Genomic DNA, 13,391 nt, shown 5'->3' with positions numbered 1-13,391 from the left:
GTTATGGTATGTTTTGTAATAAACATGTTTTGTTTTAGAAAAGGAAAACACCAGAAATATTTGAGATGTCTGAAAGAGTGAAGTTTTCCTAGTGCTGTGAGGAGATTACTAAGAAAAAATGGCATTACTAATTTTATTTGATTAAAATAAGAACTCAATAATAGATGACAAACTTCAGGCTAGTTTTAGGAACAATAGTTCTTTGTTTGTCTTTGTTTTGTTTAGTTTCGAAGACAGGGTCTCACTCTGTTGCCCAGGCTACAGTGCAGTGGCATGATCATGGCTCACTGCAGCCCAGCCTTGGCCTCCTAAGCTCAAGTGATCCTCCCAACACAGCCTCCCATGTTGCTGGGACTACAGGCACACATCACTACTCCTGACTGATTTTTTTTCTTTTTTTAATGTTTGTAAAGACAGGGTTTCACCATTTTGCCCAGGCTGATCTAAAACTCCTGAGCTCAAGTGATCCTTCTGCCTCAGCCTCCTAAAATGGTGGGATTACGAATATGAGTCACCATGCCCAGATGAGACTTAACTTTCTAAGTAAATTAGACATAATTAAGAATCAGTAATATAAACATTTTAAGCCTCCATTTGTAACCAGGTCCCTTTTAGCATTTTGACAGAAGTTCTGTATCTTCTACTTCAATGCTTAAATTTACTTTTCCTCAGGCACCTGCATTCAACATTAATTTTAAAAAGATCCTGTCAAGTACTACTCTTGAGCTTTTGTTTAATTATTCTTATTACAATACTTCCAGAAACTACCATGAAGGAATTTACATAATTTATATTCATACACTGAAAATAAAATAGAGACTTTGCTGAAGTAATTTCTACTCTCTACTGAAAATAGAGTTTTCAGCTATATTACAAGATAAATTAAATTGTGTCGTAAAGGTCTGGGTGCAAAACTATAATTTTACCATTTTTTTTCTGGAAAATATGGGTTCGAGTTTCTAATTCATAAACTTAAAAATGTTCTGTGGTGAAATTAAAAAGTTTCTTGAAAAGTACTTGTATGAAAACTAGTTTTTCTCCGTGTCTACTACGTAGTGTTTCTCAAACTTGCTACTACGGATGCGAGAAGGTTTTTGAAAGTATTGCTTTTTTACGTTCCACAAGTTCTCTACTAAAATTTTTATTTTAGTTTTATCTTTCTATTTTGATAATAATTTGACAATAACTTTATATAAGCATATTCTTTATCAGATACAATACAGATCTGTTATTTCAGTGCCATGGCTGCCTTTGGGTTTGTGATATTTTTGGCTCCAAGTTGTATGATGAGAAGCTAATGAACAAATGAGACAGAGAAGCTACATATGCAATACATTTGTCCCAAGTGAAGCCCAAATTACACGCCAATGACACTATGGAAACAAAAGTTTGGTAGCATTTTAACGTGAGTAAAATAAGAAATCAAGTAATTTCATGGCTTAGGGTTGACTAGGCCTGTGAAACTCAACAGAAAACTTTATCACAACAATCATATCATATTTTAATTGAGGTTGGAAATTTACTGTTAACAACACATGTTCTATTATATCAAATTTATGTTGTTAATTTTAATTTTATGGGTTTATAATTTGCTTGTGCTTAGCTTATAAATTCTCTTTGGCTTTATATTCATAAATTCAAAGAATAAATTAGAGTTCATCCCAAGATTTATGTTTTTAAGTATTTAATTAATATCATAATGTAATTTAAGCTGATACTTGGATCAGCTGGAATTCTTTTTAATGTCAAAAATGTCCATAAGTTCATCAAGTTGAGATATATGTTCATTGAATCATATATCTTTTTTCCCTTTTACAAGTGCAAGATAAAGGAAGAAAAGAAAAATATCTATTAAATTAGAAGAATTATTTCCAAGTATGTAGTTCAAACTACTTGTTTAACATTGTCATTCTTTCAATCAACACATTTTTAGGAGCTCCCGTTATCCTAATATTACTTACCTCTCAATAAATTTGTTAGAACTTGAGAACAGAAAACAACAACAACAACAAACAACACATACACTGAAGGAAAAAAGAAAATATTATTTTAAGGCCAAATATGATAGTGCATCAAATAAGTAAGTAATTTCTTCTCAAACAGGAATTATATGCTACTCTTGGAAATTTTTTCAATGAAGACATCACCACAGAGAAATGAATTTACGAGTTTCAATTATTTCATTTGTTGCCATGACAGCACTATAGACAGTTTCCCTTTTCTGTTTTTTTTTTAAATTTTTTAACATAATATTTATTCAACCTGCAATGCTTATTAAATCAAGTATTTTGCCATGTGATGGAGGTATAAAATGGAACACGCCATCACTATTCTAAAGGATTTTGCTCTTTGGGGACCGGGGAGAATCTTATATTAAGTATCAAGGCTTGAATTGATTATATCAAATGCTCCTAAAGTTGGTTAAATTGTTAAATCTCTGCTTATTATTTTCAATTATTTAATAATTTGTGGTGTTTCAGAATTTTTTATATGTATTTATTTTTACTGCATTTTAGGGTGTGGTTAAGAGAAAAAAAAATTGCCATTAAGGAATCAGCAAATAGGATGTCCGAAGTGAGGATATAGCACCTATCTCTGAGATCAAAGTCATCTGACCAAAAATGATGCCTCTGAGACTATAACAAAGGAATGAATAATGAAATATAAGAATGAGGATTCTGCACTAAGTCTATGGGGAAGAAAACAATGGTAAGAGCAAAAGGATCAACATCAGCAACTCCTGTTTCCATCGATTTGTTTATAAGATGCCGTCTACATGAGTCCAAAATCTCCCAGCCTTTTTCTCCCCTGTCAAGCTTCCCTGTCTCTAAAGGAGATCTTACTCTTCCTGCACAGAAAGAAATAATAATATATCACTGAAATATTATTATTACATTTAAAGTTACTTACACTCTTTCCCATTCCTATAATTTCCTAGTTGGAAGCCCTCGCACTTGGGAAATTATTTAATGTGATTTTTTTCTTCCTGACATATAAATTGTCACATCACCTTAAATGTTGAGACTTCAGGTTGGGAAGTGGGTGGATAATATTCTTGAGGAAGCTGCCTTCCTTTTATAGATAATGTTACCTCCTTGTAAAGGTTGCTTTCTATGCAAAAGGTTGCTTTCTATGTATTATTCTACTTTTTTTCTAAGAATATACCATATAATGAAAACTGTACAGGCTTGACATCCTATTACTAAGATTATAATTGTTGAGGTCTTCAATAGAATTTCAAGTCAAATATGTTGTGTTATATGCCTATTTATATTTCACTCTTTGATTCACCTAGTTAGGATCTCAGAATTGAACTTTAATTGCAGATTTATTACTTTTTTACTCTCTTTATGTATTAATTTAAAATTTACTTTTTCCTACCTTCATCTTGGTTTGAGAAGGTTATTTCCCTTTCATTTGATTTCTTTGTTTTAATTTACATGTGCATATTTATTACCTGTATATAAGCAAAATTTATAGAAGAGGATAGTACGAGTTAATAAATAAATATATTATCAGGATATTTTATTTATATTTAATATATGTTGTAATTAAAATGCACTGTTTAGCTGAACTGTGCCTCCTGGAAACTGTAGCATTTAAAGATAGCACTACGTGAAATATAAAATTATGGTTTTTTTCTCTGTGTCTATGATTTATTGAAGTAATGTTCTTCAGGAAAATTTTTTTAATTTTCAAATTTATAATTGACATAATAATTGTACATATTTATAGGGTACAATGTGATGTTTCAATGCATGTCGATAATATAGCGATCAAATTGGGATAATTACCATATCGATCACTTTAAACATTTGTCATTTTTATGTGACAGGTGACAACATTTAAAATATGCTGTTCTAGCTATCTTGAAATATACACCAAATCGTAGTTTGCTGTAATCATCCTTCTGAAATTAATTTTTTCTGAGTTTAGATTTTCAGAACACCAAACTGGTAAACAAATTATTAGTCATATTGACAGAAAATTTTATTCTTGTTAATAAAAATACCAATTTATATTTATATTTGTAACTGCTATGTCTATTGTGAGCTGTAATCCCTTTATAGAGGTAAATATGCAAATAAAATAAGCAAATGGCAAAAAAGCAGCCTTTCAGGCTGACTACTTTCTAAATAGATCTAAACTTCAATCCAAATAAGAAAATGCAGTATTGAAATTTTAAGACTGCTAAGTCATTTTGTGGGGGTAAAGGATTAATATTAAATTTCAGGAGTTAGATTAGGACAGTGACTAAAATGAATAAGATTAGGAATTCAAGATTTTTTTCTCAAATGTATTGAGCTGTGATGACCCATGTCAATTAAAATTTTCCAGGTTACATGACAAACACTATAACCTTTACAACATAAATTGTGGAGATTTGTATTTTGAATAAGGTTCAACTAAGTAGAAATGATAACCTCCATAATGTTATTTACTACTCCTGGAAATTTTTTTTGATAAAAAATACAAATGTTATTGTAATTACAGTAGTGAGTCATATGTAATGCCTCAATGGCAATTTTAGTTTATTGTCCCCCAAAATAACATTACTATTCTACATAGCTAAGTTTATTGGTTTCAGCACGACATAAATAGGCCTACGTTTGAAAAATAATTTAACCTCTCTTATTGAGGTTATCCTTTCTATTTACTTGAACCTTATTCATCTTTCTAGGCATTATCATATAGTGAAAAATACTGAAATATACAGGTAAATATTATTTATAAATATCACAGCCACCATTTACTGAGCCATCACCATGTGTCAGACGTGTTAAGGATGTATCACACGTCATTTCCAACACTCTTAACAGCACGCAGTGTAAATTTTTTCAGCTCCATTGAAATTTCCTCCATTGCTTATAAACAAACTGAGCTTAAAAGATGCTAAAGTAGCCAAGTGCATAGAATGAGTGATTGACATGGATTCAAACCCAGGCTTGAAAACTCAATCTCTTTCTACCAACAAAACTTCCTTAGAAAACGAATAAACCAACACAAAACAATTGGGGATAGTCCCTACCTTTCAATGGCCACATTATGTTTGATTTTTATAGATTTCATGTTCTTTATTTTCCAGCTAGGAACAATTTGTCTAACTCACAAGGTTAATGTGGATACTCCCTCTCAAAAATGTTTGTTTATTTTAATTCCCAGTTCCATAAAGTATTTTACATTTATTTATAATTTGTTCTGAAATTAAACCTGCATGTTTATGGGTGTCACAATGTGATCTGAGGCACGTTGGATGACCCCAAGATCCTTTTAGTGTGTCCAAGAGTGCCTCAGTTTGTTTTCAAGTACTTATCTGTACATAGCTGGATCTTCTTTATATACTTCAACCAGAACAACATACCATAACACACTGAGTTCAGAAAAGTGGAATATTCAGTGATCTACCAAGCCAATCATTAAAGAATTTCACAAAAATACAAAGCAACACAGATCTCACTAAACCTACTTTTGCTTTGCAAAATAACCATTAGTCATCAAAATGTTACTTTTGTTAATATTTATGTATATGTTATTACTATTTTAAAAATTTAGTGAATTGCTAGGAAAATTAGTGAGTATTTAAAATTTTTCTCAGTTTTAATTTTTGTTTTGTTTTGATACGGAGTCTTTCTCTGTTGCCCAGGCTGGAGTGCAGTGGCGCCATCTCGGCTCACTGCAAGCTCTGCCTCCCGAGTTGACGCCATTCTCCTGCCTCAGCCTCCCGAGTATCTGGGACTACAGGCACCCACCACCACGCCCGGCTCATTTTTTGTGTGTGTTTTTTTTTTTTTTTTTTTTTTTTTTTTTAGCAGAGACGAACTTCACCGTGTTAGCCAGGATGGTCTCGATCTCCTGACCTCATGATCTGCCCGCCTTGGCCTCCCAAAATGCTGGGATTACAGGTGTGAGCCACTGAGCCTGGCCCCAGTTTTAATTGTTAATACAGTAATATCAATAGATACAACCTGCATAAACTAAAGCTCTTTGGGGCCTTCCGTGACGTTAAGAATGTAAGTGGTCTCAAGATAGAGAAGTTTCAGGACTACCACTGTACATTTTTGTAACATTTATTTATTTCTTGTATTGCTAGTTTATCTTTATATAGTTGCCATTTTATAAGATGTAAACGCCTTGATAATAAAAATGTTATTTATTTGCCATGTCATTTAAATGCCATGATTTGCATAATTGGCATGTGACAAATATTTGGAGATTGTTGATTGGCAGAGATTAATTAATTTACCCTCATCATTACATAGGTAGTTAAACTCAGAGCAGAAATTAAAACTGAGATTTCTAGTATTATTGTGAGTCACAGCTAGAAAATAAAATCTGTCTCTAAAGTGGGAGGATTTCATATTTTAGCATGGAAAATTATTTCCCCTTGTTCAAATATTTCAACTTCCTCCTGGTAAGTGTCCCATTCATTTTGCAGCCCAGGCTTAGGGAATAAAATTGGTATGAATTTGTTTACTGTAGAAGTAAAATTTACTTTCAAAATATAAGTTTTTAAATATCCACAATTAGGTATTGGCTGAAAGAAATTTATGTATAAAGATGAACTTTATTTAAGGAAGTGTATTTAGACTTCTCAATAGCTGGAAAGCCATCTCAGTCTTTCTCTTAATATCTTGTCTTCTTATATTTCTTTGTGTGCCTATGTTTGCGTCTCATTTCTCTACATGGCTGGTGTTATTAATCCATTCTCACACTGCTATAAAGACATACCTGAGACTGGGTAATTTATGGAGAAAAGAGGTTTAATTGAGTTACGGTGTCACAGAGCATATAGGTAACATGGATGGGGAGGCCTCAGGAAACTTATACTCATGACAGAAAGCAAAGAGGAAGCAGGCACAATTTTCACATGGTGGAGCAGGAGAGAGAGAGCATGAAGAGGGAAGTGCTACACATTTTTAACCAACCAGATCTCCTGAGAACTAGTTCACTATCACAGGAACAGCAAGGGGTAAATCGCCCCTATGATCCAATCATCTCTCATCAGGTCCCTCCCCCAGCATTGGAAGTTACAATTTCACATGAGATTTGGGTGGGGACACAGAGTCAAACCATATCAGTTGCCTGATATTATTAATTACATGTGGCTCATCAAAGCATCCCCCCCAATGCAAATCGAATCCCAAATACAGACAGTGGGTACACAGCTTTACAGGTCAATCATGCATAGCTAAGCTACACGGCATTGCCTTGTCTCCATTCCAAAGTCCCCAGAGAAAAATCCAATTGATCCCGTGTAAGTGAGTTATCTATTCTCTCTATACCATTCTCTGAGCCTAGGGTGGCAGCATGTTTAGGTTGAGAGAGGGAGTGTTGTTTTACATAAAATGTTAAGCTAAGTGTATGTTCTTTATGAAGGAATACAGAGAAGTAGATATATGGGAAAGATCTGTACCTTTAGGACTCCAAATTATCAAATCCTTCAAAAGATGTATAGGGAATCCTTACTGATTTATGAAACACTAATCCCCAAATTATATAAACTTTTGCTTAGTGGTTTTAATACTACTTGCCATAAGGCCTCTGGGAGATTTGATTAAAAATAAAAACGGTATCGTAACTACAGCAATGAGTCATATATAATGCCTAAAAGGCAGTTTTAGTTGGTTGTCCTAAAAAATAACATTACTATTCTACAAAACTAAGTTTACTGGTTTCAGCATGACATAAATAGGCCTATGTTGGAAAATAATTTAAATGTAACTGTACACATACATATTGAAACTTTTCAGGATACATTTTTACTATGAATTTGCTGTATCTGAAATGTAAAGAAATATACAATGCAGATTTTTATATAAAGCATAATGTAGGGGAAATTATGAAATTTCAAAATAAGCTTTCAGTAGCATTGTAATATGCTTTTGTAGAAACCAAGTTATCCAGAAGGCACAAGGAGTTGCAGTGTGTCCTAAGTCAGCAATGCACAATGCCTAGTTTATTTTCCTTTAAGTTTTGTGTCTAGAAGTTACATAATATCTAAGAAGGAGCTTAGAGGAAAGCTTTAAAACAAATGAAACTAAGAGCTATAGGTTGTCATTACAATATTCTTTAAGAGCTTATCTATTGTCCTGCAGTAAATATATTGCTAAAAAATGTGTTCAATAAACAAACCTTACAATAAAGTGACACTGATGTACATGATCACATACTTTTAATACTGTTTTCAAAAAATATTCATGAAATAAAATATCGAAGTCCTTTCTACATTCCAGTAATAACTAGACTACAGTTGTTGACTACAGAACATATATTGCATGTTGGTTCTGTTCACTATTAAGAATCCAGCTTAATATGAAAAATGAATATAGAATCTACATACAATATAGTAATCATTACAATTTGTGTATGTAGCTCTCCTTGTATCTTCTTGTCGAAGTAAGTAGTAATGATTCTGTATGATATATTTTTATATTATAGACTGCTAGTGGGAAGACTTAAGCATGTCAACTTTTCCTTTGTGGGAGAGGTTAGGAGGCTGAGTGGATAATCAAAAGTGCTGCAACACGGAGATCAGCTGAGTCTGAAAGGGGAAGACTATCCATTGTGCTGATTATAAGTATCCTTCCGTTCTAGATAGGTATAAGTTTTAATTTTGCACTGGGTTGGAGAACTCTAAGGAATTTAGACATATAAGTTATTTTTCTTATTCAACTTTCATTAAAGAAAACAGTTTTAATGTTTTGTTTGTTTGTTAAAAAAAAAAAAAAAAGAAAAAGAAAAGAAAGAAAAGAAAAGAGGGCCAGGCACGGTGACTCACGCCTGTAATCCCAGCACTTTGGGAGGCCGAGGCAGGTGGTTCACCTGAGGTCAGGAGTTCGAGATCAGCCTGGTCAACATGGTGAAACCCCGTCTCTACTAAAGAAAAACAAAAAATTACCCAGGCATGGTGGCACATGCCTGTAATCCCAGCTACTTGAGAGGCTGAGGCAGGAGAATCGCTTGGACCCATGAGGCAGAGGTTGCAGTGAGCCAAGGTCCTGCCATTGCACTCCAGTCTGGGTGACAGAGTGAGACTCAGTCTCAAAAAAAAAAAAAAAAGAAAAAAGAAATAAAAGAAAAGAAGAGGAAAAGATAACTCTGTTATACCAATTGCTAGGTATGTGGAAGAGAAAACAACCAACAGTGTATAAGGGCGACAGAATCAAGGCTGGGATATGGAAGGAGGGGAGGAAGAGAGGAAGAGAGAACAGAAAATAATTTTTCCAAGTATGTGGTTCTTGATCCAAGATCTGAAAATATAAGGTTTAACTTGCCAAAGTAGGGCAATGGCTTGCCAATGGGACAACGGCTGCTTTGTAAAACCATTTGCTCTGAGTTCAGATAAGTAAAAACTATTTCTCCTATTTTCCTTGACTCTCTCATGCATGATCTCAGGTTCTCTGTATTTTCCAGTTTTGGATGTCACCACCTATATCAGTTAGAGTCCACCTGCTATAGTAAACAACCGACACAATTACAGTGATTTAAATAAGTAAACTCTATTTCTGTATGTAATAGTAGTCCTGTTAGTTCCAGTTATCAGGCAGCTTTGCCCCATGAAGACATTCACAAAATCAGACAATTTTCCTTCTGGGTTCCTACTATTCAATAGTTTGTGCCCTTGTGTATTCAGTCAAAAACAAACTGCTTCCACATCTTCATTCCAACCCATGGGAGGGGGAAAAAGACTCACCCACACAAAAAAGCTTAACTTGAATCATCCAGAAGTAGCATCCAATATCTCCACTCACACACATTGTTCCAAACGTGAGGTACATATGCACACCTAGCCAGAGGAAAGCCAGGGAAATACAGGTTTTAGCTGGATGGTCAAATGTTTAGATAAAGATGTATTTATAGGGAATAAAGGAAATGAATTTAGGGAGAAAAGCACTACTTGCCTGATTTCTGATTTCTTCAAGTTACCTTCTGTTCAAGTTGGCTTTGGCTATGCAGTCAGTGGTTTGCTTTCATTATGCATTTCCTGACCTTAGTCCTATTCCTGGTTCCATTTTTATCAACCCATTACTATCTTTCATCCTCTCATGTATGCTTTTTTCTTTATTTTCTGATTCCACTCCCACCTCTCAACCCAAAATTTTGCTGTAACCTCTTTCAGCAGTATATTTTGGTACCTGGTACAGTCAAAGTGCTGAGTGTTAGGGTTCCATTAAAGGAAAAATATACATTTTATATAGTTTCATAAAGAAAGATTTCTTACAGTTAAGTAAATTAAACAGGATATCATGTACATAATGCATTTGATTCAGAAGTTGAGTTTTATGACATTTAGAAACTGTAACAATAAGGATAAAAGATACTTCTAGAAAAATTCATACATTCAAAAAATACTATTGTAATAAAAGTATAAAATTTCTATAATAAAGAGAAAGTAATACACTTTGTTGGATTTTGTGCATGCAATACATTTTTATTGTGCATCAAGTATATTCTTTACACTGTTTTGCCTGCTGGGCTTCAATCATTATCAAAATAGCTAAAACTCATTGACCATATGAATTCAGTATTCTACTGGGGTAAGAGGGATAATTAATTAAAAATACTTATCAGTGAATCACATACTAGGTTAGAAGGCAAGGCATCAAACTATGCTACTTTTCATAGATATATCTGGTTCTTTACTCTTCATAAACAAATGGAAGATTTTCCTCACTCCTTTGAGATTATGCATAAGAAAATGACGTATAGACATATTCAATAATTATTATAAACATATTCAATAACTAATATAGGCATATTCAATAACTCATACACAATTTCCCATGTTCTCTTCTTTCTTTCTACTGCTGAAGTTAACTGGGTAAACAGAAGGTGGTGGTAGAATCTTAGCTTAATAGGTCATCCATTAGCTGTATCCAAAGGAACTACAATCCCATGAGACTCCCTGCAGACCTACGTGGTGTTTGTAGAATGACCTTGGTTATTTATACCACTGAGATTTGAGACTGATTGTCACATCACTATAACCTACTTACACTGTTTGAAACAGACATTGTCAATTCAAAACAAACAAAGAAAACCAAACAAAAAACAGATTAGGGAAAGGAGAATAAACAACAACAAAGAGAAGATGATTTGCTGTTCAAAACGGGTGGTGAATAGAGATTTTCCATTGAGTATGAGACACATGAATAAGAAATGAAGGTGAGTGAGATAGCAATGAAAATATTTGGGGAAAGACAGTCCAGACTGAGGAAATAGCCTATGCAAAGGGCTCTAAGGCAGGGATTTTCCTTGCTTATTCTGTGTATAGAAAGGCCATTTAGCAGAGTGACCAGGCAATTGACTGACTGAAATCAACAAGTGGATTACTGATGAGAAAGATGGTGGGTAGATGGTATATGGCCTTTTTGTCATTGTAAGGAGTTTGACTACTTGTCTGAGTAAAACATGAGAAATGGTGTAAGTGACAAAATAGAAATTGTATTTTAAAAGAATCACTCAGACTGCTGGTTCATATAAAAAGTAAAGCGGACAACTGCAATCAGGCAAATTAGGAGTTTGTGTGTGTGTGTGTGTGTGTGTGTGTGTGTGTGTGCATTGTGTTTTTTCTTTAAGTTCCTAGATATGTGTGCAGGATGTGCAGGTTTGTTATACAGGTATACATGTGCCATGGTGGTTTGCTGCACCTATCAACCCATCATTTAGGTTTTAAGCCCTGCATGCATTAGGTATTTGTTCTAGTGCTCTCCCTCCCCTTGTCCCCCAACCCCCAACAGGCCCCTGTGTGTGTTGTTCCCCTCCCAGTGTTCAAGTGTTCTCATTGTTCAGCTCCCACTTATGAATGAGAAAATGTGGTGTTTGGTTTTCTGTTCCTGTGTTAGTTTGCTGAGAATGATGGCTTCCAGCTTCATCATGTTCCTGCCAAGGACATGATCTCGTTCTTTTTATGGCTGCATAGTATTCCATGATGTATATGTGCCACATTTTCTTTATCCAGTCTGTCACTGATGGGTACTTGGGTGGGTTCCAAGTCTTTGCTATTGGAAATAGTGTTGCAATAAACATAACTGTGCATGTATCTTTATAGCAGAATGATTTGTAATCCTTTGAGTATATACCCAGTAATGGGATTGCTGGGTCAATTGGTATTTCTGGTTCTAGATCCCTGAGGAATCTCCACGCTGTCTTCCACAATGGTTGAACTAATTTACACTCTCACCAATGGTGTAAAACCATTCCCATTTCTCCAAAGCCTTGCCAGAATCTGTAGTTTCTTGGCTTTTTAATGATCGCCCTTCTGATTGGCATGAGATGGTACATCATTGTGGTTTTGATTTGCATTTCTCTAATGATTAGTGATGATTAGCTTTTTTTCATATGTTTGTTGGCTGCATAAATGTCTCCTTTTGAGAAGGTTCTGTTCATATCCTTTGCCCACTTTTTGATGGGGTTCTTTGTTTTTTTTTTTTTTTCTTGTAAATTTATTTACATTCCCTGTACATTCTGGATATTAAGTCTTTGTCAGATAGGTAGATTGCAAAAATTTTCTCCTATTCTGTCGGTTGCCTGTTCACTGTGATGATAGTTTCTTTTGCTGTGCAGAAGCTCTTTAGTTTAATTAGATCCCGTTAGTCAATTTTGGCTTTTGTTGCAATCACTTTTGGAGTTTTAGTCAGGAAGTCTTCGCCCATGCTTATGTCCTGAATGGTATTGCTTACGTTTTCTTCTAGGATTTTTATGGTTTTGGGTTTTATGTTTAAGTCTTTAATCGATCTTGAGTTAATTTTTGTATAATGTGTAAGGAAGGGGTCCAGTTCCAGTTTTCTGCATATGGCTAGCCAGTTTTCCAGCACCATTTATTAAATAAGGAATCCTTTCCCCATTGCTTATTTTTGTCAGGTTTGTCAAAGATCAGATTGTTGTAGATGTGTGGTGCTATTTCTGAGGTCTCTGTTCTGTTCCTTTGGTCTATATATGTACCATGTTGTTTTGGTTACTGTAGCCTTGTAGTATAGTTTGAAGTCAGGTAGTATGATGCCTCCAGCTTTGTTCTTTTTGCTTAGAATTGTCTTGGCTATATGGGCTTTTCATTGGTTCCATATGAAATTTAAAGTAGTATTTTTCTAATTCTGTGAAGAAAGTCAATGGTAGCTTGATGGGAATATCATTGAATCTATAAATTACTTTGGACAGTATGGCCATTTTTACGATACTGATTGATTCTTCCTATCCATGAGCATGGAATGTTTTTCCATTTGTTTGTGTCCTCTCATTTCCTTGAACAGTGGTTTGTAGTTCTCCTTGAAGAGGTACTTCACATTCCTTGTAAGTTGTATTCCTAGGTATTTTATTCTCTTTATAACAATTGCGAATGGTAGCTTATGATTTGGCTCTCTGCTTGTCCATTGTTGGTATATAGTAATGCT

General features: G+C 34.3%; 1 long non-coding RNA gene across 2 annotated transcripts in view; it reads left to right on the top strand.

Annotated features, from left to right (window-relative positions):
• Window positions 1–13,391, top strand: part of LOC129526132 (uncharacterized) — an 87,278-nt gene that overhangs the window by 52,657 nt on the left and 21,230 nt on the right. Inside the window, exons 2-4 of one of the 2 annotated variants that reach the window (XR_008670738.2) lie at window positions 2,517–2,709; window positions 8,440–8,578; window positions 9,397–11,166. This is a non-coding gene — a long non-coding RNA (uncharacterized lncRNA). Of the gene's footprint in view, window positions 1–2,516; window positions 2,710–8,439; window positions 11,167–13,391 lie in introns of both variants that reach the window. The other variant, XR_008670737.2, reaches the window with a different exon arrangement.

Source organism: Gorilla gorilla, chromosome 14 (genome assembly GCF_029281585.2).
Source record: "Gorilla gorilla gorilla isolate KB3781 chromosome 14, NHGRI_mGorGor1-v2.1_pri, whole genome shotgun sequence".
Taxonomy (NCBI): domain Eukaryota; kingdom Metazoa; phylum Chordata; class Mammalia; order Primates; family Hominidae; genus Gorilla; species Gorilla gorilla.
Note: the sequence above shows the minus strand (reverse complement) of the source record. Positions and strands in the feature narration are given on the sequence as shown.